At 43.2% G+C, this 27,253-nt stretch overlaps 1 protein-coding gene and 1 long non-coding RNA gene across 6 annotated transcripts in view; one reads left to right on the top strand and one right to left on the bottom strand.

Annotated features, from left to right (window-relative positions):
- Positions 1–27,253, top strand: part of diaph2 (diaphanous-related formin 2) — a 940,841-nt gene that overhangs the window by 202,931 nt on the left and 710,657 nt on the right. The window lies entirely within an intron of this gene.
- LOC147125003 (uncharacterized) lies at positions 9,966–27,197 on the bottom strand. The gene is made up of 3 exons (XR_015079404.1): positions 23,666–27,197; positions 21,420–21,584; positions 9,966–12,085 (listed from the first exon to the last, which is right to left on the bottom strand). It is a non-coding gene; the product is annotated as an uncharacterized LOC147125003 (long non-coding RNA).

Below are 27,253 nucleotides of genomic sequence, written 5' to 3'. Positions count from 1 at the left end.
GACAGGCCACTGCCTGAAAGGGTGGTGGAGGCAGGAACCCGCACAACATTCAAGAAGCATTTAGATGAGCACTTGAAATGCCATAGCATACAAGGCTACGGACCAAGTGCTGGAAAATGGTACAGTATTAGAATATGTAGGGCTTGATGGCCGGCGCAGACAGGATTGGCGAAAGGGCCTCTTTTTGTGCTGTATAACTCTTTGACTCTATCTATGACTCTACATTGCTTATCCACTGTCGTGCCTTTTAATGAAGCTCCCCAATCTATCATAGCCAACTCATTCCTCATACCATTGTAGTTTCCTTTGTTTAGATTTAGGACCCTAGTTTCGGATTGAACTTCTTCACTTTGCATCTTAATGAAGAATTCCATCATGTTATGGTCACTCTTCCCTAAAGGACCCCGTGGAACAAGAAGGTTCACTCGGTTAATCCCGGGGATGAGGGGATGGACATATGAGGAGAGGTTGAGTAGATTGGGACTCTACTCATTGGAGTTCAGAAGAATGAGAGGTGATCTTATTGAAAGATATAAGATTGTGAAGGGGTTGGATCGGGTGGATGCGGGGAGGATGTTCCCGATGATGGGTGAAACTAGAACTAGGGGGCATAGTCTTAGAATAAGGGGCTGCTCTTTCAAAACTCAGATGAGGAGGAACTACTTCACTCAGGAGGGTGGTAGGTCCATGGAATATGCTGCCCCAAAAAGCTGTAGAAGCTACATCATTACATAAATTTAAAACAGAAATAGACAGTTTCCAAGAAGTAAAGGGAATTAAGGGTTACAGGGAGCGGGCAGGAATTTGGACATGAGCCTAGGTTCGGATCGGTCATGGCCCTGTGGGTAGCGGAGCGGGCCCAGGGGCCGTGTAGCCTGATCCTGCTCCTATTTCGTGTGTCTAATTCTGTTAGATTCAGGAGATGGTTCTGTGATAGTGGATTGGCGGTTAGGATCAGATCAGCCATGATCTTATTGAATGGCGGAGCAGGCTCGAGGGGCCGATTGGCCTACTCCTGCTCCTATTTCTTATGTTCTTATTAACCCCTTCTCATTGCACAATACCCAATCTAGGATAGCCTGTTCCCTAGTTGGCTCCTCAACATACTGGTCTAAAAAAGCATCTTGTGTACACTGCAGGATTTCATCCTCCACAGTATTATTGCTAATTTGGCTTGGCCAGTCTATATGTAGATTAAAGTCTCCCATGATTACTGTAGTACCCTTGTTACTTGCAACTCTAATTTCCTGTTTGATGCCGTTCCCTACATTACTGCTACTGTTTGGAGGCCTATAGACAACTCCCACCAATGTTTTCTGCCCCTTGGTGCTTCTTAGCTCCACCCAGACTGATTCTGCATCTTGATTTTCTGAGCCAATATCCTTTCTCACTGTTGCCCTGATTTCATCATTTTAAAAAAAGGGTCACCCCCACCTCCTTTTCCTTTTTGCCTGTCGTTCCTAAATATCGAATATCCTCACAACAAACATTGCATTTTTAAAAAAGGTCTGAAACCATTGTTCCTTTAAATTTTAATTCTAAAAATCCACAACCTGGTTAAGCTTGTGTACTTTTTTGTTGGAATTGGAATTTACTTCAGTTTTCAGACCCATGAAGTAAAGACTCAAATTGTCATCCCTTCCCTGCATTCTTTGGGAACTTTCATTTTAGTAAACTGCTGACAGTTTTTGGGACCCCTGAGATTCATCAAAGCTAACTTTGGTGGCATGAGTATACAAATTTTGTGGCCTGTTTGTCCAGTGTTTGGGAGATCTTAATATAAAAACAGATGCTAAACTAATGGCTTTTGTTTAGAAAACTCTGACGTCGTAAAGTTTACTGCACTCAGTCTCGGAGCCATCGGTTGCTCAACTGATTACACTAAAGGTTGCCACTTAACACCTAATTTTTTTTACCAGCCATGTGAGGCAGCTAGGTATTAAGTAATAGACAGCTGAAGCACTTTTTTAAAAATCATACTAGTATAATAGTACTAAATTTATATTCTAGTATGGTGAACAGAGCCTAAACACACACAAACGTTCAAACTTAGCAGTTTCAAATTAAATTTACAGCATTGTATCTCCTCGTATGCTTGCGCACAGTGCTAATAGGTGCAGCACTGCTTGTTGCCTGACAGATACAGCTGCCAGCTGTATTCGGATTCAGTAGCATAAACTGGACCCTTGACAGAATAATCAAACTACCGATACATCTCTAATTTTAAATGGGGGGAAAAATGCAATGATGCTGTTAGGAAATTACAGTGGTAAATCCCAGCACTTAGTGTTTAAAGCACAGGGGCTAAGCCGAGTATCGGGCCTTCTGAGGCTGGCCTGACAACTTCTGGCAGAAAGAATTGATTTAAGGAACTGAGATCAAAAGGCTTGCATTATCCCCTTGCATTTCCCACATGGCACACTTCAGCTGCCAAGCAGACGAGCAATATTTGGTGCATCGATATGTGGTCGTCTAAATCCCTTCTAATTCCCATTGATTTGAAGCTCATGAATTGCCTAGCATACTTCACTGCTAAACGGGGCTGATGCCATCTGCAAAGTCAGGTAATTGGAGATCAGGAATGAATGGGGCTTGATAATCCTCACGTATTTCACACCAGGCACACTTTTTATCTGCAGGTAAAATGTGCAAGGAATAAAATGTGTGTGGTTTAAAATGTGCAAGTCATTACAGGTTAGAATTGTACGATTTGGATTCAGCACACCAAGTATTGGCATGTGGGTGAGGTACCGGAAAGCACCTGATACTTGTGGAACTGTACCCCAGCAAAGGGTCAACACTTTCTGGACGGCAGTGGAGAAACCTAGCATGAAGTAAGAGAATCTTAAGTAGTAGCTGTTGATGGAGATTTCTAAAAAGTCAAACTTGATTACGGGCTTTGCTTGCATCAGTTTACATCATGAAACTGTAGATTGCTGACTGATCCAAATGAAAATTGCTGGTGCTACATTGGGAAACAGACAGGGCAAATTATCCGTGTATGGGATTACTTCTGAAATTGAGTAAGTTTCAGAGAATAGAATCAATGGTTAATTTTAGTGATGGACTAAGAACAATGTATGGAAATGTTGATTTTTGATTTTTCTGTTCAAAGTTCAGCATTTTACTGCTACAGGTATTTGTAAATGTGTTTAATTATGAAACTAATTTTGTTTTTTGTCCTTTGTCACAACATTGTGATATCCAGGAAAATTTAACCTTGTATACAAATTAAACAGAGAAGCCTAGTTGCATTGCATCCTACACCTCCGTATGTTTGGATGCAGGTTTTGAGTTCTTGGATACTAGTGTAGGTGAGGGTTGCTCACATGGCCAGGGAGTATCGGGTGAGTGAACCATGCCACACGTGCAACTCGAGCAGCAGAGTTCTGCGATGGATTAATCTAGCAATCCTCTCTGTCAGTAATGATATCTTTCGGGGGAGGGTAGAAATTTTAAAGAAAGACGGGTGGGAAACACTCCCAGATAAAATTGCTAGTGCAGTCATGTGGATAGAGATCGATCAATCCATGTTTTTGTGAGCAAAGGCGCAAGGAATTTATGATGACATGGCTCAGGTCATATTCTGCATAAATTTGGCGTAAATCTGTTTATTTTAAACAGAGGTCATTTCAACTCAAGAATTGAGTTTCAGGTAAAATCTTGTTATATTACAAAATGTTATTCTTCCATAGTTACCAATAAGGTTGTAGTCCTTGGAAAATCAGCATTTTCAGAACATCAAAAATAAATCTTTCATTTGTCTGAAAATGGTGCAAATTAAATATCATACGATTCCTTCCTTTTCAGTGATTATTTACTATCATATTCTCGGCAGAAAATGTTATTGTAGATTTTAAGACAGAATGTGAGATTTTGAAAGCATATTCTGAGCACAAGAGAATTTGTTCAATTTTCATTTTAAAAAAATAATAAAATTCAAACTAAAATAAACAAATACGAAAAAAAAATTAAAATCAGTAGTGGGCATATTTTCCCTTCAGCACTGTTACAATGATGACATTGTACTCTTCATGCCCTCTGGTATTTTTCTTTTCTTTATTCTTGTGTGCCTAGTTTAGTGGGCAGCACGGTGGCATAGTGGTTAGCACTGTTGCCTCACAGCGCCAGGGACCCGGGTTCGAATCCGGCCTCGGGCGACTGTCTGTGTGGAGTTTGCACATTCTCCCCGTGTTTGCGTGGGTTTCCTCCGGGTGCTCCGGTTTCCTCCCACAGTCCAAAGATGTGCAGGTTAGGTTGATTGGCTATGATAAAAAATTGACCCTTAGTGTTAGGGGGATTAAATACGTGGGGTTATGGGGATAGGGTGGGATATGTGTTGGTGTAGGGGTTACGGGGATCGGGTGGGATATGTGTCGGTGCAGGCTCGATGGGCCGAAATGGCCTCTATCTGCACTGTGGGGTTTCTGTGATTTCTGTGATATCTGCTTTCTTTGGTTGCAGAAAGCCATTTCCATTATACATGTATTGTGTTACAATAACGGTTAAATGTATACGGCAGAAGAATTCAAGTTTGGCCTGTCTTGACAGTAAACTTTGAAAGGAAAAAAAAAAAGCATTTTGAGATTGTAGGTAGCAGCACATCCCATCTTTGACTCAACTTGTTCTTAAGTGCATAAAGGGTCGCTTTGCAAAAAATGTTGAAGAATTGACATTGGGGTTGAGTTTATGCTAGTTATAGCAGTGCAATCTGGGCCGAATCGGCTGAACCAACGCAAAAGATCGGGGAATTTTAAATGTTAGTGAGTTACGCCCAAAACCACTTGCCTCATGTTTTCCGCGATCTTTTACGCTGGTTCAAGATTCAATTCATCTGGATCAGGCCCTGCTCACAACAGGCCGCCCCGCCCGCAAAACTGGCCACCCCCCCCCCCCCCCCCCCAGGTCGAAATTGCAAGATTCCGTATACTTGCACTTGATGTGAGGGCTCTTCAAATGATGCTTGTTTTCTTACTCGCACAGGCACCAGTAGACACGTTTTAAATATTTTTTCATAACAAAAAATATTTAATTTGCTAAGAAACTGACTAGTGCACTCCAGTGAAACTATTAAATGATTCAGTATTGGGTTTTTTGAAAACACTGAAAAGGACTTTAATCAGATTACTCAGTTGGAGGACTGGACACCCTCATTAAAAAGGTGTATTTTTGCTGATAAACCCATTTTCAGCTGTATTAATAAAACTGCACCAGGTTATCACACTTAAATACAGCAAGGAAGACTTTTTAATGGAAAGAGTAAAACAATTACATTCTATTACACTGCCCGATTGGGCTGGTTCATGGAGATTTTGCATTTGTGATTATGCAAATTAATTTTAGCAGAAACTTGAGCTGTAGCCTAACCAGCACAAATTCAAACGCATTTTGGGTGCAATTTCCCAATTGCACCCGAAGTGGAAACTCTACCCCATTGTAGTTTTACTTCTGTTTGGAAGCAATATTGAACAAATACATAAAAGCAGCATGCCAAAAAATATAGGCATGAGCAGCCTACTGCTGGTTACCAGTTTTGTTTTTGGTTGCAAGCTGGTTGAGCACACAGCTTGCTTACATACCCATATAATTTAATGGCACTGAAGGAGGACATTCAGCCCTTCAAGCATGTGCTGGTTTTCTGACAGCTTTTCACTTTGTGTTATTTGCCCTGCCCTTTCCGCATAACTTTTTTCTTCATACAGGAGAGTATTGCAATGTTTGTATTGCTGCCTGTATGGATGAGTCGGTTGCTTCCATAAGGGATTTCCATGGCCTTTGTGCCTGAGTAGACAATATGCAGTGGCATGTTGCTGCAACCCAGCTGTAACAAAAATACCCCCTTCTGATCTCCCAATGTGCCTTTTCCATCTTTTTCAAGGATTGAGAAAATGCCTGGTAAGAATATGCCAGATACAAATCGTTAAGCTGTTTTTATTTCACCACAAGTAAACATGCATGTACAGGAAACTTTGGTTTATCCGGAGGTTAACTGTCCGGAATGCTCGAGCCACCGGCAAAAATCAGGAGCCGTTTCGTTAGGTTTTTTTTCTTTTCGTTGCTTTTTTTTCACCAGTCAGGCTCTGCAAGGTCTCGCTGAAGCTGCTGCTAAGCTACAGAGACGCTTGCAAGGTACGGCCGACTGTTTAGAAGCTGTTGCAACAGGGTTTGTTGCCAGATACGGAGCTCAAAATCTCCCTATGTTTCAACATTAGCGCTGGTTTGTCCGGCACTTTTGATGGGACGGCAACAGCTCGGTCCCGTCGGTGCCAGATAGCACAAAGTTTCCTGTATGATGAGACTCACCTAATTCTATCAGTGCAACTTGTTCATTATTTGTTTTATTATTTCATGAAGACATGCTACACTTCCCCACATCAGAGGGTCACCTTGCTTTACTTGAACAAAATAACTCCCAACTACTCTTTCATTCTCCATTTGAGCCTGGTGAAACTTTGCCCTCAGATCTCTGTTTAAAGACCTGCAGTCTTGTCTTTATCTGACTGCTGGCCTGTCTCTGTCCGGATCTCTGTCCTGATCTTTTATCTCCCCCTGTTCACAAGCCGGGGAGGATGCTGTATATGCCAGGCAACCTCAGCTAAGAGCCCAGGATCAGGGACCTCCCAGCACAGTGGAGATAACTTGTTTAATCTAACAAATTGCTTATTATTTAGTCTTTGTAGAAACTCGGCACTTTTAATAGCCTTTTCTCTTGGTGCCTTTTCTTTAAACTTGCGTGAATACACTTTGCTTTAAAATACAACCCTTAAATGTAACTTTTTTCCAAATCTGTTCTATGGAAAAATGGTTAAAGTTGTGAAATCAGGTTGAAACTTCAATTTTTATCTAAATATGAATGTAAATTTTTGACTCCATGAAGGTAAGGGAGGTTGGTGCTTGGGGATGTAACCTCCATTTCAGGCACTCTGTCAGCATGGAGCACTCCAGATCAGGTAGGTGTAGCACAGCGCAGAAGAGCATCCCTACATCATAGGTCATCAATGTGACATTTTTTCCATTTCCCATACCAGCTCTCTTGTGACCTTTTGAGTGAGGTTGTCAGTTAGTGTTGAATTGGGACGGTTTTGTGCTGTGGGCTTCACAAGAAACTGAATTGAGACTATTCAACTTAATTTCACAGAGGATCCTTGCAGCTAGCAGTGAAGAGATTTTATCCCCTCAGTCTGGGCTGCACTTGAATCCATATTTCAGAGGTGAAAAGCCAGTGTCTAACCCATTACCTCACTTAATTTCTCTGAAATTACAACTTTCAACCAATGCACAGGGCCAATTCCACCATCCCAGCACGAGACAAGAGCAGCACACTCTGTGTTGCTTCTGTCCAGTCCCAGGTATGCTGGGATTTCCTGTCCTGGGCCATTTTATATGCAGGGCCTAGAGCTAACCAAAAGGGTAGGCAAATGATTTGCAGCTGTAGATCTCTCGGGCTTGCAGCTGCATGATCGTCCTCTGAGGTTCTCGCTGCCAGTTGGCATCTAGACTTAACTTAAACATCTTTTGGGTTGGGGCAAAATGTAAAAGTCCTCACTTTAAGTCTTTGGTCTGCCTGAGAGACTTGCATGGACCCTCTGGCTGCCAGGGGTTCAGAGATTGGTCCCAGTGCCTTGTTTAGTGGGCACCACTTTAGTCAGTGAATCTGGAAAAAGAGGCGTGAGGCCAGCAATGCCCCCTTTTGTGTTATTTAGCTCTGACTAGCCTGTGCCTTCAGCTGTGGTTGACCAAACTGTATCCCTCAAGGAAAGGGCAATTTGATGCAACTGATTGGCTTGCAAAACCATTTCAGAGGGCACTTTAGAGTGAACGATGTTGGTATGGGACTGACGTCACACACAGGTCAGACTAGGGAAGGGCAGCAGGTATCTTTCCCTAATGGACATTAGTGAACCAGTTGGGTTTTTATGATAATCCAATGGCTTCATAGTCACTTTTTATTTCCAGATTTGTTTTAAATTGATTTCAGATTCTCAAACTGCCATGTGATTTGAACTCCAGATTATTACTCCAGAGCTCTGGGTTACTGATCAGTAACGACCACAATGCTGCTGTCCTCCCTGGAAACATTTAAGTGCAAAAATTATAGTTACGCAAAGGGAGAATAAAATTCCTTTGCTACCTTAGATCCAGTTTTGGATAAAAGGGAAGAAAAGCTAAAGACTTTTACAGATTTGTAGTTGTTGATCTAGTAAGTTCTTGGGTGAGCTAGTTTTTAGTGTTGAAACGACTGCACTTTCAGCATTAGAATTGTATTTGTTTTTCATTTCAGATTTGTGTGCAGACTTGCATGCATCAGGTACTTGGTACTGTAAGTCTAACACTGAAGGAAGTCTCTGCTGTGTATCTTTTTTGGAGGATGGGATGGGGTAGTGAGAGCGGCTTGAATAGTAACATTCCTCCAGTTGATTATTTTGTCACATTTTTACATAGAATTATGTAGCATATACAGCACAAACAGGCCATTTGGCCCAACCAGTCAATGCTGGCATTTATGTTCCACTCGAGCCTCCTCTCCTTTCTCATCTAATTTTATCAGCATAGCTCTCAATTCCTGCTCCCTCATATGCTTATCCAGCGTCCTCTTAAATGCATCTATACTATTTGCCTCAACTAATCCCTGTGGTATCGAGTTCCACTCTCTGGGTAAATAAGTTTTGTTTCTTCGGAATTCCTTATTTGATTTCTTGGTGACTATCTTGTATTGATGGCCTCAAGTTTTGTTCTTTCCGACAAGTGGAAACACTCTCTCTCTGTCTACTCTATCAAAACCTTTCATAATTTTCGAGACCTCTGTTAGGTCACCCGTTTCTTTTCAAGAGAAAAGAGACCCAGCCTGTTCATCCTTTCCTGATGGGTATAACCTCGTAGTTCTGGTACAGGTTGAGCATCCTGAATCTAGGGACCGAGGCCGAGCCGGTTTTCGTGTTTTTCCGGACTTCAGAACGTGTTTCTGAAGTCCGGAAATATCGCAACCTGGGCTCGGGCGTTTCCGGACTTCGGACATCAGAAACACGTTCCGAGTCCGGAAATGCCTGGGCCGCTCCGCGTAGCACTGACTCGTTTCTCCGCCCCATGCCTTCTGTTAAAGGGGAGGGACGCTGCGAGCTCTGCAGAGCATCCAATGGCCCACACTAGGCCACCAGGGCGGCGTAGTGCTGTGGCCGCAGCCTGGCGGAAACACTTGGTGGCGCTGTGCAGATTAAGGATAAAACACAACACTGAAGTTTTATTGCATCACTCGCATTTTTCATAGGATTTTTCAAAAAAAGACAACAAAAGTTAATGGCTTTTTGAAGTACAGGTTGAGCATCCAAAATCCGGATTCCGGAACAGTCTGGATTTTGGAACTCCGGATTTTGGACGCTCAACCTGTATCATCCTTATAAGTCTCTTTTGCACCCTCTCCTGTGCCTTTATATCCTTTTTGTAATATGGCGACCGGAACTGTACACAATACTCCAAGTGTGGTCTAGCTAAGGCTCTACACAAGTTTAGCACAACTTCGCTAATTTTCAAGTCTATCCCTCTAGAAATAAACCTGAGTGCTTGGTTTGCTTTTCTATGGCCTTGTTAATTCAAATCTAAACTCATAGTTCATTCTGTTGCAAATTGAAAACCTGTGGATTAAGATGTCATTGTAGTACTGTAGATGGAACCTAATATGGAGCTGCTACAATGGAATCTATTTCTATAGGGTTTTCATTCCAAACTACACTAACTGAAGTGGTTATGTATTTCTGTTTGGAATGGGAGAAATGTTAATTGTAGAGAAGTACAACAGTTTATCAATTTAGATTAATTTGATATGCTATGCTTATGCAGTGTTTATGCAGGAATGGAGCCAAACACCTGACAAGGTAAATTAGCACAAAGACTTCAATCTGAAAAATCTCACATTTAAGAACCAAATATAGTATGGTGCTTGAACGAACAGAATACTAAACATTCCTACGTGTAAAATTTACAAATGACAAAACAAAGCTGCAGACCAAGAATAATATGCAATACATAGGCAGCCTTTTTTCCTCGTACCTCTTTCCAAATACTTTTTGAAATGGCTCTCTGATGGTTGTCCGAAGAGCATTATTAAGGCGATCTCCTGTTGTGTTGCTCTTGGGTGGTCTAGACCACAGTGCAACCTGGCTTGTGGCTTTTAAGGTCACTGCTCAAGTACTACATGTAGGACTCCCAGGTCATTGTAGCTGCTTGTAAATTTCAGGCTCCAGGTCCGAGCCCATGATGAAATGCCTTTATTATTTTATGAATGTTTTGCATCTGTAGCAAAGTGTGATGGATGTGTGATAGATGCACACGTAATTAGATTGCATATATATATTTTAGTGGGACTGCACGCATCAGCCTCATCAAATTTGCCTGGCTGTGAATTAAGAAATCCATGTGTGGGAAATGCTAAGGAGGTATTCTGCCCTGTTACTGTTGTGCAGCATGTTTATAGATGATTTTTCTGTGTCATCAGGTTGCATATATTTGACCTGCAGTGAGCATTAGTGGCACTAAAATTACTTGATCTGTTCAACTTTCCCCTTTTTTGAGGTGGGGCGGTGCGGGGTGGCGGTGGTGAAGGAACGTCGACCTCAGTGTTGGTGCTGATGACAAGGAGATTTTGCATTTTTTTTCCGGGGTTGTATAGTCACTTATAAATCTTTCTTGTGAAAAGCAACATAGACTATGACATAGTTTATTGAACATTTAAAAACCTATGTCTGAGCAACAGAGTGTTTAGGTTCCCCATGATTTCTTGAATAGCCAGTAAATACCTGCAACTAGTGTTAAAAGAAATTGAGGATTCCTGAAGGGATGGCTTAGATACGTATGGTTATTATGTTTATGAAATCTGTAGTGTGTTATGATAATTGAGCTTCAGTGTCTTACAAAAGCACTGGTAGAGATGCATTAGTAATAAATGGTCTGTGACTTCCTCAATGACCTTCGTGATTTATGATCTATTTTCCCATTATAACTGTCAAAATCATTGGAAGGAAATGGAAAGCTGTTTTGTCTTGAAAAAATCAGTTGTGTGAATGATAAATTTCTCTTTTTGCATTTCTTCTGATTGCTTTGAACATTTTCCCATTATTGTACACTGCTTGAATTTTTGTTGAAAGCAGAAAAGGTAGTGCACACAATTTTGTCTTGATGCTAAAGAATGTACAACTGCTATACCAATATTCATGCCAACAATCTTTGTACACTCCTGTAAGTTCTTTTTGTAAAACACAAGTTGACAGGTGTGAATATATTTATTTCAGTGTTAATGTAATTATAGTGTACTGTCCTTGAGTTACGCAGCATTAATCCAGGGGTTCATTCAGTGATGCACAAGAGTGCAACACCCTCACTGGTTCAGTAATGCCTCTCATCCAGCACAGCAGAAGATAACTGCTTCATGTACGCCAATCTAGAAAACTAGCAAAAGTTGATCAGTTGCTTCAAGTAAACTGACATCAACTCAAATAAGCTGAAAACTCCTAAACTGCCTTAAATATAAGCTAATCATGTGTGGAACAAAGTTATTATACAAAGTGCAGAGGGACGTACGCTTCAACTTAAACTTTCCTTCACTCATTGAATGGGGCAGAATTAGTATGTAAAAGCTTGGAGGATGCAAGTGTTGAAGGCGCAAGATTTATTTTATAGGGAGGTCTGGGTATGTCTTTTTCTCCCCTCCCTTCTACCCCGCACAAGAAAATGTTGTCTTCTGACAAATTATTTGATGCATTTTCCAGGATTTATGATTCTGTAATAAGTACAAACATGAATTTTGTTTTAATCTAAAAAGGAAAGAACATTATTGCAGTTTTATTGAAAACTACTCTTTACATGCCATTTGGGAATTAAAAACTTCCTTACGTCTGCAGTGATTTCAGGCCCCACCTTCTACACACTCTCGCTTCCAGGGCACAGTCCCATCTCGTGTAGTACTCACAGGTTCCAACTTCCCTAACTTCAACTCAGTCCTGAGCCCCCAGGTTCCCCACTTCTTCACCTGTGCATGTTCCGCCATCTCGTGACAGCCTCGGCACACCTGATCCTAGTATTGGCCAGTATTTTGCTTTAAAAAAAGTTAAATATTGAATACATTTATAACAACATGCAAGAGCCTTAGAGAAGAGACCAGAGACAAAGTAAATTGAAGATTCTAAGTGTGAGGAAGAAGAATCAGATATATGAAGAGATTGGGGGGAAACAAGAGTGAATCTGAACAATAACAACTTACATTTATATTGCATCTTTAACATTGAAAAACATTGTATGGTGATTCACAAAGATATAATCTTAGAAAAATGGGTGGCAAACCAAATTAGATACTAGGATGTGTGACCAAAAGGTTGGTTAAAGGGTTTAAGGAAGGTCTTTTGGCAGGAGATGAAGTGGGGGGGAGAGTTTTGGCAGGGAATTCCCAGCATGAGGCAGAGATGGCTGAAGGCACGGCCTTCATTGGCAGGGCAAAGGGAGAGAGGAAAGTATTAGAGGTCAGAGTTGGAGCAAGAAATTTCTGACAGGGTGATGGTTAGGGCTAGTGACGGTCACAGAAATAATGAAGGGTGAGGCCATGAAGGGTTTTTAACATTAAGATAAGAATTTTATTTTGGCAGTGTTGGGGGACCAGAAATCAATGTAGGTCAGTGAGGTCTAGGATGAGGGGTAACTGGGATTTGGTGCAGGATAGGATGCGGGCGGCAGAGTTTTAGATGAGTTGAAGTTTACAAAGGGTAGAAGATGGGAGGCTACCTAGGAAGGCATTGTAATACTCTGGTCTGGAAGTAACACAGACATGAATGAATGTTTCAGTAGAAAATCGGCTGAAGTCTGGGTGGAGGCGGGTTATGTCAGAGGTGGAAACAGGTGGTCTTTGTGATGGAGAGCATGTGGGGTTAGAAGCTCCGGTCTGGATCAAGGTTGAAAATCATCTGGTTCAGCCTGAGACAGTGTCCTGGGAGGATACGGAATTTGTGGCAGGACTGAAGATGATGGCTTTGGTCTTCCCAATGTTCAACAGGAGGAATTTTCAGCTCTTCCAAGACCGAATGTTGGACAAACAGCCTGACATCACCGAAGCGGTGGAGAGGTAGAGCTGGGTGTTACTTTAGTACCTGTGAAAACTGTCCCATGTCTGTGGATGATGTCATGAAGGGGATAGTATGAAGAGGAGGGGCAAAGGATAGACGCTTATGGGGCTCCAGAGGTAACCATACAGGGGCAGGAAGATGAGCCATTGGTAGGAATGCTCTGACTACGATTGGATAGCTAAGAATGAAACCAAACGAGGACAAGTACCACTGAGCTGGATAATGGCAGTGAGGTCTTGGAGGTGGATGGTGTGGTTGACTGTCAAAGGCTGCAGTGAGGTCGAGGAATATGAGGATGCATAATGTACCATGATCATAGAGGATGTTATTTGTTTCCCTTGATTAGGGCCGTTTCAGTGCTGTGATGGGCCGAAACCAGATGGGAGAGATTTAAACGTGGAGAGAAGCAAATACAGAATGACAAAGATAGTAGGAACGAATGTAAGAGAATTGTTGGAAGCGAGAGGCGAATTTGTTTACATTCTTTGAGCATTGCCACAAGCGATCAACTAGTACAAAAGAATTAACTTGCCCTTATCTTTAATATTGCTATATGATTTTAGGAAATCCCTGGGAATGCTCCGTTAAACTGCCCTCTGTAGTTGTTCAGCTTCATTTGTAGTGATTGATGTGATGGTGAGCTGATATGTTTTCTGTATCATGTTTTCTCAAGGCAGTGGATCAATCTCCAGGAGATGTGAATGTGCAGTGCTATTAAATTTGTGCAACAACAATAACAACTTTCATTTATATAGCACCTTTAACATAGCAAAACTTTCCAAGACACTTAACAAGGGCATTATCAATAAAAACAGTTTTGTCACCGAGCCACAGAACGAGATATTAGGACAGCAACCAAAAGCTTGGTCAAAGAGAGCGGTTTTAAGGAGCATCTGTGGTGTATGTACCTTTTAAGAGGAACTATGTTTTTGAAGCCCCTGTATGCTGTAGTACCGGTAGTGACCACTCGGGTATATAAGCCTGTGTAGCGTCTTGTGTTGTTAGTTCACCTCCAGACTTTGTTCAGTAAACACTTGTTAAATCAACTCCTGCATTCAGTGTCTCCATTAACACACGGATCTAACAGTGGCGACGAGTTAGAAATGAACTTACCTGCAATTCGGCAGCACCTCAAGGGGATCGATTCCTCAGACGAAAGTCGAAGCCAGAAGCAAGAAAAAAAGAATAACTCGAAAACGAGGGCCAGGCTTGGTCTCCAGTCTGTGGTTTCCCCAGCTAAACGGGCTGGTGGCAGGTAGTGCACTGATCCTTCCTGGGCTGCGGCGGGCTAGAGCTCGATCGGGTGGCTCTGCAACGGGGCCGGGCAGCGAGTCGGGAAGCAGAAGCAAAGAGAGGGAGAGGGTGGAGCACTCGGCGCGGCCGGTGCTGCAAAGCAGGTCGGCGTTCGGACCGAGCAGAGGGAGGGGAAAGTCCCAGAGGGTCCGCTCCACGACGGGAACGGTTCTCCAAGTAACGGAGAAACTATTGAAGCGATATATAAAAAAAATAGAAATACCGCGAAAAGCTGCAGGTCGCAACGGGAACCGCGGAGAACAGCAGCGGCAGCGGCGGGAAAGCCCGGGAGGCGCCATCTTAACTCGGGGAAGAAAGAAAAGCGCGGGAAGCGCCATTTTAGATTTTCAAGATGCCGAAGACTGGCAATATTACTGCTTTTGATAGTGATATCGAAGATTGGACCACATATGTGGAAAGAGTGGAGGTATATTGCAAAGCGAATGAAGTAGCGGATGATAAAAAGGCATCGGTACTTCTAAATCTGATGGGCGCAAGGACATACGGGCTGTTACGAAACTTGATCACTCCAGCCAAACTGATGGACAAGAGTTTTAAGGAGATTGTTGATACCTTACAGGAGCACTTAAACCCAACACCGCTGCTGATAGCGGAACGATTCAAATTCTTCAGGAGGAATCAGCACAAGAATGAAAGTAACGCTGATTACCTCACCGAATTACGAAAGCTGTCAAAGCACTGCCAATTCGGGGCAGGACTGGCAGATTCTCTACGAGACAAATTCGTCTGCGGTCTCCTAAGCGAAGGAACACAGAAAAGACTACTTTCTGAGAAAGATTTGACACTGGACAAGGCTTTGTGTGGCTGTATCATACGAAGCAGCAGCAAGAGGAGCTGCAGAGATACAGCAAAAGCCACAGGACTTCGGCACCCATGAAATGAGACGGGGTTTCGAGAGATGTTATCGCTGCGGCAGATCCACCCATGACCAGAAGGACCGCTGGTTCAAGGACAAAGCATGCAGGCAATGCGGAAAGATGGGACACATTGCACGTGTATGCAGATCTGGAAAGAAATCCGCTGACAGTAAAAAGGTCAATAAGGAAAAGTACAGAAAGGTACAAATGATGACGGACAGTAGCTCCGAAGACCAGAAGAGCGATAGCGACTCCGGAAACAAGAGACTAAGCTGTCTCAAATTACATAATGTAATTGCCAAAGATGATTACCAGACCATTTGGGTTACCCTCACGATAGCGGGGTCCCCAGTCAAAATGGAGCTAGATACAGGATCAGCTCTGACCGTCATAAGTCGACGGGATTACGAGTGGCTATTTCCGCATATACCTTTTGAAAGACACATCCATTATCTTGAAAACATATACGGGGTAGAAAGTATACCCCAGAGGGAAAATAAAGGTGCCTGTTGTACACAACGGCAAGGAAATACAGAAGTTTTATTTATACATTCTGCAAGATGGTGGTCCACCGTTGTTGGGACGTGAATGGATCAGAAAGATACGTTTAGACTGGCACTCCATTCAGGCACTGACGGTGACCAGTAAGAAAAAAACCGATGACGTCATAGCTGGACGATTAAAAGAAATCTTGGCTAACGCCAAAGAAGTGTTTCAACAGGAACTAGGAACCCTGAAAGGCGCCACCGCCTCAATAAAAGTGGAAGATGCGGCAATTCCCAAGTTTTTTAAGGCAAGGCCGGTGCCATACGCAATTCGTCCAGCCGTCGAGGCACAGCTGGAGAATTTGGAAAAAGCAGGCATGTTATCCAAGATAGATTGGAGCGAGTGGGCAACACCCATCGTCCCGGTCATGATGAAAACGTTGAATAATGATAAATCTGAACAGAGAAAAGTTCGCATCTGTGGGGACTTCAAGGTGACTGTAAACCCGGTCCTTCACACGGTACAGTATCCTCTTCCGAGGATAGAAGATATTTTTGCCTCACTATCCGGAGGGAAACGTTTCACCAAAATTGACTTAGCACAGGCATATCTACAGATGGAGGTTAAGGAGGCCTCTTAAAAAGTATCTCACGATAAACACACACAAAGGCCTGTACCAGTACAATCGACTGGTTTTCGGAGTGGCATCAGCTCCGGCTATCTGGCAAAGAGCTATGGAGCAAGTCCTGCAAGGGATTCCGGGGACTCGATGCTACCTAGACGACATCCTTCTAACAGGAGAAAACGACAACGAGCACCTTGCCAACTTGGAGCAGGTGCTCACGAGGCTGAGAGAACGGGGCCTACGAGCAAATCGCCCCAAATGCGAATTTTTCCAGAAACAAATATCATACTGTGGCCATGTCATTAATGAAGAAGGGTTGCATAAGTCACCTGAAAAAATTGAAGCGGTCATAAAAGCCCCAGTGCCTGAAAATGTCTCACAATTAAGGTCGTTCCTGGGATTAGTAAATTACTATCATAAATTTTTACCAAACTTGTCGACGGTTCTGCACCCGCTTAACGCACTGCTACAAACGGGAGTAGCTTGGAAATGGAGCGAAGACTGTAAACGCGCCTTCCATAAATGCAAAGGCTTGATCACGTCCAGGGAAGTGTTGGCTCATTACAACCCATCACTGCCAATCAGACTGGCGTGCGATGCATCCCCTTACGGCGTGGGAGCGGTATTATCGCATAGATTCCCTGATGGCTCGGAGCGGCCAATAGCTTTTGCGTCACGCTCATTGAACTCAGCTGAGCGTAACTATGCCCAGATCGACAGGAGGCACTCAGCCTGGTGTGGGGGGTGAAGAAATTCAACCATTACCTACACGGACAAAAGTTTACCTTGTTGACTGACCATCAACCCCTCGTCTCCATATTCAACCCTAAAAAGTGCGTTCCCATTATGACAGCGCAAAGGCTACAGAGGTGGTCCCTTTTCCTAGGGGCACACCAATATGACATAGAATACAAAGGATCAAAACAGCATGGGAATGCTGACGGTTTATCGCGCCTACCGTTGCCAATGGTGGAAGAGGCGCCTACAGTGAACCCAGTGGAGATATTCCACTCGATCATAGTCGAATGTCTACCGGTGACAAATTCTACCATTGAAAAGGAAACGCGAAATGACCCGACTCTCTCTCTCTCTCTCTCTCTCTCTCTCTCTCTCTCTCTCTCTCTCTCTCTCTCTCTCTCTCTCTCTCGAGTCTACGATTTAACGGTGAAGGGATGGCCAGCACATGGCGAACCACTGTTGCCAGCATTCTCGCAAAGAAGAGAACAGCTGTCCGTGCCGAGGAACCTTGATGTGTGGATCCAGAGTGGTGATTCCACCCAAACTCCAGGATAAAGTGCTAAAGGAGCTTCACGAGGGGCATCTGGGTGGAGTGAAAATGAAGAACCTAGCCAGGGCGTTTGTATGGTGGCCAGGTATCGATGGAGACATCGAAGAAATGACCAAGGGCTGTCTAGGATGCCAGAAGGTCCAAAACGCCCCACCACAAGCTCCTCTACATCCATGGGAGTGGCCCTCATCTCCCTGGCAAAGGGTGCACATCGACTTTGCTGGTCCATTTATGGACTCAATGTTCTTAATCACGGTTGATGCACACTCCAAGTGGCTGGAGGTAATAAAGATGTCCTCCACCACCACGGAAAAAACCATCACAGTATTAAGGACCACATTTGCCAGGAATGGGCTGCCTGAACAGATCTGTTCTGATAATGGACCGCAATTTGTATCCGAAGAATTCAGGAAGTTCTTAAAAAAACAAAAAAACAAAAAACAATGGGGTTAAGCACTACACGTCCGCCCCATGCCATCCTGCCACCAATGGATTGGCTGAAAGGTTTGTCCAGACCTTTAAGAAGGCCATAAAGGCCATGGGTAATGAAGACATAAATCTACAGCATAAGGTAGATAACTTCTTGTTTGCGTACAGGAATGTAACACGTGGTTACAAACCAAACCCCCGCCATGATGTTTTTCAATAGAAGACTAAGATGCCGGCTGGATTTGGTCAAGCCAAACGTCAGAAGGGACGTAGAGAACCGGCAATTTCAAAGCATGAATGAAAGGCCAACTAGAACCTTCCAGATAGGTCAACCAGTTTTGGCCCGGGACTACCGTACCGAGAAATCGCAGCCTGGAACTATTTGCACACGACTAGGACCACTGATGTATACCGTGGACATTGGAGAAAGCATAATAAGGCGCCATGCTGACCAGATCATAGTCAGCCGAAAAAGGACAACCTACACCACAACTCTACGCCTAATGATGAAGCAGAGATACCCATAGTATCTACCTCCGATCCGGTGATACTGGAACCAGATAAACCCGACACTAGCATTGAAGCCGAATCGACCTTGCCAAAAGAACCTACTACAGTTATCCGGACCGAGTCAGGAAGCCTCCAGAGAGACTGAATTTGTAATTGATTAACTTCAGCAAATGTGTATATTATTATGGTAAAAATGTTATTTAATGATTACTTAAAATGTTATGTACTATTTATCTAAAAGGGGAGGAATTGTGGTGTATGTACCTTTTAAGAGGAACTATGTTTTTGAAGCCCCTGTATGCTGTAGTACCAGTAGTGACCACTCGGGTATATAAGCCTGTGTAGCGTCTTGTGTTGTTAGTTCACCTCCAGACTTTGTTCAGTAAACGCTTGTTAAATCAACTCCTGCATTCCGTGTCTCCATTAACACACGGATCTAACAGCATCTTAAAGGAGGACAGGGAGGTCGAGAGGCTGCGAGGTTTAGGGAAGGAATTCCAGAGCTTGGGGCCAAGGCATCTGAAAGCATGGTTGCCAATGGTGGAGTGATTAAAATCGGGTTGCACGAGAAGCCAGAATTGGAGGAGTGCAGAGATTTTAAAGCCTTGTAGGGCTGGAGGAGGTTACAGCGCTAGAGAGGGGCGAGGCCATGTGAGGGATTTGAAAACCAGGATAAGGATTTCAAAATTGAGGCGTTGTCCAACCGGGAGCTAGTGTAGGTCAGCAAGCACTGGGCTGATGAGTGAACAAGTCCTGGTGTGAGTTAAGATACGAGCAGCGGAATTTTGGATGAGCACAAGTTTATGTAGGGTGGAAGATGGGAGACCACCCAGGAGAGTATTGGAATAGTCCAGTCTAGAGGTAACAAAGGCATGGGTGAGGGTTTCAGCAGCAGACGAGATGAGGCATGGTCGGAGTCTGGCGATGTTATGGAGGTGGAAGTAGGAATTTTTGGTGATGGAACGGATATGTGGTCGGAAGCTGATTTCTGGGTGAAACACATCAAGGTTGCGAATGGTCTGGCTCAGTTTCAGACAGTTGCCAGGGATGGAAACGGTGGGCAGAGAACGGAATTAGTGGCAGCGACCAAAGACAGTGGCTTCAGTCTTCACAATATTTAGTTGGAGGAAATTTCTGCTCATCCGGTATTGGATTTCGGACAAGCTGTGTGACAAATCAGACAGTGGAGGGGAAAAAAAGATGTGGTGAGATAGAGCTGAGTGTCATTGGCATTCATGTGGAACCTGATGACGTGTTTTTGGATGATATCACTGAGGGGCAGCGTGTAGATGAGAAATAGAAGGGGACAGAGATAGATCCTTGGGGGACTCCCGAGGTAACGGAGTGGGAAGGGAAGCCATTGCAGGTGATTCTCTGGCTATGATTTGATAGATAAGAATGGAGCCAGGCAAGGGCAGTTCCACCCAGCTGGACAACAGAGGAGAAGCTTTGGAGGAGGATGGTGTGGTCAACTGTGTTGAAGGCTGCAGATCGGTCGAGAAGGATGAGGAGGGATAGTTCGCCACAGTCACATAGAATGTCATTTGTGACTTTAATAAGAGATGTCTCCGTACTGTAGTGGGGGTGCAAACCTGACTGGAGGGATTTAAACATGGAATTGCGGGAAAGATGGGCACGGATTTGGGAGGTGACAACATGTTCAAGGACTTTGGAGAGGAAAGGGAGGTTGGAGATGGGGAGGTAGTGTGCAAGGGGAGTCAAGAGTTTTTTTTTGAGGAGAAGGGTGATAATGGCAGATTTGAACGGGAGGGGTACAGTACCTGAGGAGAGGAAATGGTTAACTATCAGTTAACATGGGGGCCAGGAAGGGAAGTTGGATGGTCAACAGTTTGGTCGGAATAGGGTCAAGGGCGCAGGAGGTTTGTCTCATGAACAAGATGAGATCGGTGAGAGCAAGGCAGGAGATGGGATCAAATCTAGAGAAGGATGCAAGTTCAGGGCTAGGGCAGCAGAGAACATTAGGGGAAGTTTGGCCTGGTGGGCTAGGGGAAGGGAGGCAGCTGGCAGCTGAACGGATGATGGTGTTAAAAAAAAAAAAAATGGTGGTCTTATTGTGCAGATTGAAAATAACAGGCACAACGTAGAATTAGAGAAGTTCACACTTGTTATCTGTGGAATTGTTATAGTTAATAACTCTTAGCATGAAAGCACTTTCACAAAAAGGTTAATTGTAGAATTTTTTTCTTGCAAATGATTTTCCAATAAAAATAGCAGGCAGTGCATCAAACTAAAACAAACATTAACAGATGAATATGGTACCACTAATTGGCAGCTGATTTGTTCTGATGGCTGTGTTCTTAAAAGGCTAACTATTATAGTATTGGTCTTGCAAAGATAAACAAGTATGTTGTCATAAGGGGGATGAGCTTCAACAGGCTGGCCTTTTCTTGTCCTTTTGCTTTTTTATTATTTTACAACTTGCCTTTGACCTTCAAAACAACCCTATGATGCCTGGTCACTGGTCTTCCAACTGACATGCTCAGTACTTGGAAAGTATATTGCTGAAGATTAATTTGCACTTGTGTGAGAAACAGGTGTTTGAACCTAGAAAAGACAATGAGTTGTGAGGCGGTACCACTGAACAATAGTGAAATTTGAAGATCAATGTTAAGTACTTGGTTTCACTTGTACAGCTTTCTCAGCAATCACCAGTGGAAGTTTGTTTTATATTTATAGTATATTCTGAACTATGCTTTAAACTTACTGCCAATGTGTTGAATTGGTAGATTCTCATAACGTGCATGTCAAACTGAAAGTATAGATGGTGATAATGGTTTAACACTGACCTTGATTATTAGTTTCAATGATTGTTCGATTTTCAAATCCAATCCAACTCATAATTACTTTTTATCTTGTGAACCATCTCCTCTCTTATTCCTGGGTTCTTACAATTGTTTGGACTTGGGCGAAGTTCAGTTGTTCCTTTTCCTTTTCTCAGATCTGAGCTTTAGCTGAGCAACCAGATGACATTGAACATTGTTATGAAGTTTCCAAAGGCAGAATCACAGGCAATTTTGATGGGGGAAATATGTAATTCTTGTTTAAACACTTGTAAATGAAGAGGAAGTCTTAATAACAATTTCAGTCTTCACCTTTGCATGTCTATTGATCCAAAAGTTGGTACATTTATATGGAGGTGTATTTCCTCTTAAGTGGTTGTAGCCAATACATTGCTTCAATCTTAAAGAATACCTCAGCTACTGAAGTAAACTAATGCATCAATTTAATTCTCACTTTATAATGAAAAGTAACTAACGGGTTGTGAAACTTTTACCCTGTGGCTCAGCAACAAATGATTGATGGAGTAGGTTGCAGGATTCAATGCAGTGTCACCTTGCATTAAAGATTTTTTTAGCAGGGGGAAGGAGACAAACTAGTTTAAAAGCAGACCAGATTGGGTTTGCCTAAAATGGAATGCTATTGAAATGTAAGTGTCTGTCATAATTATCTGTTAAGTGGAGTGGGCTGTAAAAATAATAAATGATTAATAAAAGCCCTGGAGTCACTTAGTAATGGTCCCTCTGTTAAGTACTTTTTTTTTTGCAGCAGTATAATGTTACCATATTGTTCTTTAATCATACAAACATTTGGCAAGGAACGTTTGTCAAATGGTAGGAAATTGGCGAGTGCCACACTCTCCAGTATAGTCATTAGGCAGTGACTAAGTCCTAAAGTGCTTGTAATCTGGGATTTACTTTACAAAGGAGCCATACCAAATATAGACTAGAATTCGCTCACATTAGGCAGGGTGAAGTCCCAGACAACTGGAAAAATCAAAGTCAGTTAGTCCTTAGAGTTTGAGAAGTACAATACAAAACCAAATGGGGTCTGGGCAAATCCCTGCTGCAATTAATCATTTGTGTTACCATTAACGAGACAAAAACCATTAAACACCGCATAATAGGCTTCTAATACTGTTAACATCAGAATAACAAACTTACATAGTGCATTAAACATAGCAAAACGTCTCGAGGTGCTTAACAAGAGCGATATCGATAAAAACATTTTGTTACCAAGCTACAGAAAAAGTTATCAGGACAGCAGCCAAAAACTTGGTTTAAGAGAGAGGTAGAGAGGTTTATAGGGGGAATGCCAGAGCGGAGGGCCGAGGCAGCTGAAAGCACGGTCGCCAATGGTGGAGCGATTAAAATCGGGGATATGCAAGAGGCCAGAATTGGAGGAGTGTAGAGACCTCAAAGGCTTGTAGGGCTTTTTTTTATTCGTTTATGGGATCTGGGCGTCGCTGGCAAGGCCAGCATTTATTGCCCATCCCTAGTTGCCTTTGAGAAGGTGGTGGTGAACCGCTGCAGTGCGTGTGGTGAATGTACTCCCACAGTGCTGTTTGGTAGGGAGTGTCGGGATTTTGACCCAGCGACGATGAAGGATCGGCAATCTACTTCTAAGTCAGGATGGTGTGAGACTTGGAGGGGAACTTGCAGGTGGTGGTGTACCCATGCGCCTGCTGCCCTTGTCCTTGTAGGTGGAAGAGGTCGCGGGTTTTGGAGGTGCTGCTGAAAAGCCTTGGCGAGTTGCTGCAGTGCATCTTGTAGATGGTACACACTGCAGCCACGGTACGCTGGTGGTGGAGGGAGTGAATGTTTAAGCTTGTGGATGGGGTGCCAATCAAGCGGGCTGCTTTGTCCTGGATGGTGTCGAGCTTCTTGAGTGTTGTTGGAGCTGCACTCATCCAGGCAAGTGGAGAGTATTCCATCACATTCCTTACTTGTGCCTGAAGGAGGTTACAGAGATATGGAGGGGCAAGGCCATGGAGGGATTCGAAAACAAGGATGAGGATTTTTAAAATTGAGAACTGCGAGTAATGTTTTATTGGATACCAGCTGACAAAATGAAGGAATCAGTCATGAATTCTTATGATGACAAGTAAAATAACACTGCACATTAAATTTTAAGCTCTACACCATGTTAGTTTTGAAAATGTAGAACCTTTGTTAAAATCATTTTCAATCTGTATTGAATATTTAACAATAATCCACTGCTGAACTAAAAACGTCAATACCAAGTACCAATTTACCTGCACGTCTTCAGGTTAAACTTCACCAGCTGCTTCATGTTTTTCACCATGCTTTGTCCATGTACATTCTATGTTGGCTTAATCTAATAGTCAAAAAGTAATTCTTTAGAGCATACATTGTCAGCAGTGAGTTTTATGGTTGGAACTCACTTCCAGCTGTGTTATCGTGCACAGTCATGCATTTTCCAGGGATTTTAATGTCACTGAATCAATGGATGGGGAAAAAAAAACATCAGATCATAAAGTAGACCATTGGTCCATCTACCCAACCCATACAAATCTCCACAATTTCCCTGATGCATTTATAAATCCAATGAACCTGAATCTTATTTGCTGACAGTATCTAGTCCCTGTTAGAACTCTTGTCATATTTTCTAATTCCACAATTCTTGTTGGTGGTCCATTCCAAATAATTATTTCACTTTTACTGAAACAAATACCTGAATTTCACTCTTTCTTTAGTCATCCTTAATTTGAAACAATGACCCCTTGTTCTAGAGCCTTGTTTATGGCAGAAAAAAATATCAGGGTTTAAATTCTACAAACCCCTTCATAACCTTAAATACCTTTATCTAATCACCCTTTAGTCTTTTCAATGGACAAAAGTCGCAGGTAGCCAACCTCTCTTATCTCTGTCAGTTCAGTTTTGCAATCAAGCTACTAGCCCTCCTTTGCACCCCTTGAATGATCTACATATCCCATCATTCCTGCACGATTGGAGTAATCCAACACTGGAATCAAGTTCTGCTGGGAAGAAATCATGTAAGGGACATTATAACATGACTAAGTCAGGTACAAGTTGTCCGCTTCAGTAAGCCCTACTTTGCCTTGGAGCAGAGGCTCCCAAGCTCTTTTTTTTTTTAACTGAGCCTTCTGCCCCCTCTCAAACTCGTGTCCAATTCATGCCCCTCCGTGGTTTTGCTAATGGTGTTTTGTAATCTCTGCGAAGATATAACAGAGTTTAATCCGATTCAAAAACTGGTGAACAATGTTGAGAAGTGCAAAATGCTCACCCTGCCTTCAGTCATGCAGGAATTGTGTGCCTCAAATAGTCAACTGCTTCAAATATCTCTACTTTCATGCAGCAATCAGGCGATGCCACAGAAATTTCTTTCACTTTAACTAACGGAGCCTCGCATAACCAGAGGAAATGCATTGTGGCTGTCCTAGCACAACGTGGGATGTTTGTATCCCCGCCGATATGTAGAAGCGGTGATTTGATCTATCAGAGCTGCTTCTGGTACAACAGTAATCGGTTACTATGCACCAGAAGCAGCTCTGAGAGGTCTATTGTCCACTTCCAGAAATCGGCAGGGATTGAAACTGTGCCGTTAATACACCTCCTCTGGTTATGCGTGGCTCTCGTTCATCAACAGCCCATCCACCTCATGCCCCCTTGATAACCTGGACATGCATCCCAATTTAGGAACCTCTGCCTTTGGGCAACAATGGAGGGTTTTTTCCCCAGCAGTTTCTATTTGTAAAAATTTCCCTGTGGTACAACCCCAGCTATGAAAGATGACGGACATAAGAGTCATGACAGAAGGAGGCCATTCGGCCCATCGAGTCCGCCGTGCCTGCTCTCTGTAGAGCAATCCAGTCAGTCCCATTCCCCTGCTCTATCCCCGTAGCCCTGCAATTTTATTTCCCTTAAGTACCTATCCAGTCTCCCCTTGAAAACATGGAGTGTCTCCGCTTCCACCACTTCCGTCGGCAGCAAATTCCAGGTCGTCACCACTCGCTGCGTAAAAAAGTTTTCCCTCACAACCCCCTGTATCTCTTGCCCAAAACCTTAAACCTGTGTCCTAGTCCTTGTACCATCAACTAGTGGGAACAGCCTTTCCCCGTCTAGCATATCCAAATCCGTCATAATCTTGTACACCTCTATCAAATCATCCCCTCCACCTCCTTTGCTCTAATGAAAACAAATCCCGCTTCTCCAACCTATCCTTGTAGCTAAGATCCCCGGAACCATTCTGGAAAATCTCCTCTGCATCCTCTCTAGGGCCTTCACATCCTTCCTAAAGTGTGGTGACCAGAACTGGACGCAATACTCCAGTTGTGGCCTAACCAGCACTTTATAAAGGTTCAGCATCACTTCTCTACTTTTGTACTTAGTACCTCTATTTATGAAGCTCAAGATCCCATATGCTTTGCTAACCACTCTCATATGTCCTGCCACCTTCAGGGACCTATGCACATAAACTCCCAGGTCCCTCTGTCCCTGCACACTCTTTAAAACTGTGCCATTAAGTGTATATTGCCTATCCCTGTTCCTTCTGCCAAAATGCATCACCTCGCACTTCTCTATATTAAATTCCATCTGCCCATTCTGCTAGCCTTTCTATGTCCTGTTGCAGTTGATTGGTATCATCTTTACTGTTTGCCACACCCCTAAGTTTAGTGTCACCGGCAAATTTAGAAATTCTACTCTGTATTCCAATATCCAGGTCATTTACAGATCAAAAAAACCCAGTGGACCCAGCACTGACCCCTGGGGAACACCACTGTCTACCATCCTCCAGTCTGAAAAACAGCCATTTACCACAACTCGCTGTTTTCTGTCCTTAAGCCAATTCCTTATCCAAGCTGCCACTGACCCACCTATTCCATGAGCCTCAATTTTGTTAACCAGCCTTCCATGTGGCACTTTGTCAAACGCCTTCTGAAAATCCAGGTAGACAATATCCATTGCTTTTCCTTCATCAATCCTCCCTGTTACTTCATCAAAAAATTCAATTAGATTAGTCAAACAAGATCTGCCTTTTACAAATCTGTTGGCTCTCCTTAATTTGCTTAAACCTCTCCAGGTGCCCATTAATTTTTTCCTTGATTATTGTTTCTAAAACTTTACCCACCACTGATATTAAACTGACAGGCCTGTAGTTACTAGGATTGTCCTTGCACCCTTTCTTGAACAATGGTGTCACATTTGCTGCTTTCCAATCCTCGGGCACCTCCCCGCATCTAGAGAAGATTGGAAAATTATGGCAAGCCCTTCCGCTATCTCCTCCCCCAATTCCCTTTGCAACCTGGGATGCAAGCCATCTGGACAAGGTGACTTGTCTACACTAAGCATCCCCAGCCTTTCTAGTACATCTTGTCCCATCAATTTTTACCCCTTCCATTGCTTCTACCTTTTCCACTTCTACCGATATTTTGTTGGCATCCACCTCCTTAGTAAACACCAATACAATGTACTCATTGAGTATTGAAGACTTGCCCTGTGCCTCTAAGCATATATTACCTCCTTTGTCCCTAATGGGCCTCTACATGCTGGTAGAAGATTTTTGGGTTCCCTTTTATGTTAACCACCATTCTGCTCTCATTCTCTCTTTGCCAATCCTATTTTCTTCATCACTTCCCCTCTCAACTCATTGTATTTGGTCTGGTTCTCCCTTGAAGAATTCACCTGACATGCATCATACACCCTCTTCTTTTTTTTGTTTTATCATCATCTCTATCTCCCTCGTCATCCAAGGAGCCCTCGCTTTGGTTCCGTTACCCTCCCTCTTGTTGGAATGTACTTAGCCTGTACTTGGAACATTCCCCCCCCCCCCCCCCCCCCTTAAAGATCACCCATTGTTC

This window comes from Somniosus microcephalus, chromosome 1, assembly GCF_052327205.1.
Source record: "Somniosus microcephalus isolate GS21.2 chromosome 1, FLI_Smic_1.0, whole genome shotgun sequence".
Lineage (NCBI taxonomy): Eukaryota > Metazoa > Chordata > Chondrichthyes > Squaliformes > Somniosidae > Somniosus > Somniosus microcephalus.
Note: the sequence above shows the minus strand (reverse complement) of the source record. Positions and strands in the feature narration are given on the sequence as shown.